The sequence below is a fragment of the Triticum aestivum genome, chromosome 7B (assembly GCF_018294505.1).
Source record: "Triticum aestivum cultivar Chinese Spring chromosome 7B, IWGSC CS RefSeq v2.1, whole genome shotgun sequence".
NCBI lineage: Eukaryota > Viridiplantae > Streptophyta > Magnoliopsida > Poales > Poaceae > Triticum > Triticum aestivum.
In genome coordinates, this window is record NC_057813.1 from 398,709,378 (window position 1) to 398,712,494 (window position 3,117).

The 3,117-nt window shown below is 44.3% G+C and overlaps 1 non-coding gene across 1 annotated transcript; it reads left to right on the top strand.

Annotated features, from left to right (window-relative positions):
* The first annotated feature begins 226 nt into the window (after positions 1 to 226).
* On the top strand, positions 227 to 337 carry LOC123163331 (small nucleolar RNA R71). The gene has a single exon (XR_006481850.1). It is a non-coding gene; the product is annotated as a small nucleolar RNA R71 (small nucleolar RNA).
* Positions 338 to 3,117: the final 2,780 nt, after the last annotated feature.

Genomic DNA, 3,117 nt, shown 5'->3' on the forward strand with positions numbered 1-3,117 from the left:
AAGAATTAGTGGCTGAGGTGTAGTGATTTGTTGCAAGCAAACCAATGAATCAGACGTGGGCTTCTTATTGTACCACTGAAGTTGGTGGAAAGCTATGCTCTCAATCAGCAGAAAAGCTTCATCAAGTGTCTTGTTTGTAATAGCTCCACCTGCTGCCATATCGACATAAGCTCGAGTGTTCGAAGTCAATCCTCTATAGAATATCTGCAACTCTAACCATCTCTCGAGCCCATGATTAGGACATCTCCTGAATAAGGCTTTGTATCTCTCCCAAGCATCATTCAAGCTCTCGCCTTCACGCTGAACGAAATTGAAGATCTCATCTCGAATTGCGGACTGCTTGTGTAGTAGGAAATATTTATCCAAGAAAGCTGGTGATATCTCATTCCAACCGAATGATCTTGATGGCAAGGATCGATACCAAGCACGAGCATCATCCCGGAGAGAGAATGAGAACAGCATGCACTTGATAGCATCTTGAGGAACTCCATGGTACTTGACTGTACCTGAATACTCCATGAATCGGTATAAGTGCTCATAGGGATCCTCAGTGGGAAGTCCTCCAAACTGTTGTTGTTGAACAAAAGCAATAAGACCAGGCTTCATCTCAAAATTCTCTGCCTCAATAGTTGGCCAAACCGGTCCTGTGATATAACATTGACTACTTGGCATCCAAAGATCACGAAGCAATGCCATATCTTAACCAAGTGTAACTATAGAACAACCAACAAAGATTTATGATTCCCTACACACACTCATAAACAATAAACACTAGTCAGAAGGTTAGTATCCTAATAAGCTGAAGCAACAATGGGGGAAAGTAGAGGAAAAAACACCGAAGATGAAATACACGACGAATTGAACAAGGAACTAAAGTAAATCTAGTCTATAGCCTAACACAATCGCTCGACGCTAGTCCCCGGCAACGGCGCCAAAATGATCAATTAAGTATAGCGGGGTTTTTAGGCCCCAAACTACGGATGTCGTGTTCTCCACAGGGACTAGGCGACGACAACAATGCTCGGCTAAAGCTAGGTGACAGAATTTAGATGATGAAAGAAGAAAATACAAATCTAGAATGATGACAAATAAAATGACAAACGGCACGAGGAGATTAAGATTGAAACTCGCTCTTTTTTTGGTATTTTCATATCATTTTAGAAACTAAATACGGACACAGGACATCAGCATTGACAGAAAGAAAGTAACAAGAGATGATCACAAATATATCTAGCAGACATATACAAGAAAAGGTAGATGCATTTCTATCAGAGTTCTTTATAACACAAGTACTGGAGCTAAAACATATACTACACAAAACTGAACAAGTTTATTCGAAATAAGAGCAGTACACGAGTGACAACACATAAATGAACGAGATTATACAAACCACAAGACTAGTACCCACAAATCAACAAAACAGTAATTAACAACTAAAAGTTACTAGTAGAAATTAACTAGTACAGGGAGAACAAACACAGGGGTGAATACATTCATATGCTAGCAGAATATTAATACACCAAAGCCATTCCTAATAGATCAATAATCTCCCAAATTAGCAATATATTTTACCAGTACCAAACTGAACAAATAACAAGTTGCTTGCACTAGTTAAATCTGAATATTACACAACCCAAAACGTTACAGAGAAATGATGAGCAGAGCAAAATATTACATAACCCAAATCTGAATAATCTCCCAAAAGAAGCAGAGCGTCAGGGAGTGAGGAGCAGTAAGAAGGCGCTGGGGAGAGCAGGTAGCAACAGCGGCGTTTGGGAGATTCAAAGAAGAAGCAGGTAAGCAGCGAGGAGGGTTGAGAGAGCAGCAACTATAGATGTTGAGGGAGAAGAGGGAGCAGCAGTGGTAGGGGAGAGGAGGCAGTAGTAGGAGGTTGAGGAGAAGAAGGAAGGCAGCAGGGGCATGGAGAGCAGCAGGGATGTGGAGAGAAGGAGCAGCAGCAGTTTTGGGCATGGGGAAGAGAAGAGGAGCAGCGAGGGAAGGAGAAGAGCAGCAGGAGGGGCGTGGGAGAAGAAGCAGCAGTTGGGGGCGTGGGGGATCAGACACCAGTCTGATCTGGCGCGCGAGGTGCGGTGATGGAGGTGATGGAGGCGCTGGATGCTGGCTGTGCTGGTGGATGGATGGGCTGCGGAGGCGCAGGGCAATGGTGGTGGATGGATGGCGCAGGTGTGGATGGAGGCGTAGGGCGATGGTGGAGGTGTTGGTGGCGCGCTGGGGTGCGGTGGTGCTGGTGATGGATGGCGCGCCGCCACGCCGGCCTGGCCGCGGCGGCGGCCGGAGGTGGAGAAGAAAGGGATCGGGGGAGAGAGATGAGATGCAAGGCCTAATCGGATCCCTGCAGCGCCTAGGGATTTTGTTCCCCTCCTCTCATCTGCACTTTCTAGTTTGACCCTCTTCCTTCTCTTCTTTCTTCACAAGAAGGTACTCCCACTTCTTTATCTAGCCCCCTGGTTACTTCTCTTCATCTCACACAAGTCTCTTCTTCCTTCTCTTCTCTTCTTCACTCTTCTCGATAGCCACATAGACGGAATCTTGACGATTATTAGTGCCTTTGCGCACATTTCTGCAAGATAGATCAAAGACTAGTAAATGATCCTTTTTGATGATTATCAAGCAATATTCAATAAATCATGGCAAGAATGGACGAATATGTCATGATAGATGCTATATTTGAGTACCAAAATTATATATGTGAAATATACTTATCAGTAGCTTCAGAGTCCTGGGCAGGAACATACTCCTCCTCACAGCAGTGCAGTCCCACTAAGTAGAAGGTAGCTCAAGCTCCCAAGTGGAGGCCTCTTTGAATTCTTCAATGGTAACAGTAGAAAAACTAGATTGTGCAATTGTCTTAGAGGCAGGAATGACAGACAGCATGCCATTATTTTCAGAGACAGTGATCTTAAAAGTTATCGAGTCCTGTTATAAACCATAGTGATCTCTCCATGGGCCATAATAAGCAACAATGGGTCTGACAGCAGTTGTGATATATGAATTTAACCTAAGCATAGGGATGCAATACCTCAAGAGCATAGCAGGTATGAAGGTCCCTTGAGAAGACATGTCCAAATGCAAACCCTCAGCAGAGGGAGTTAGAGA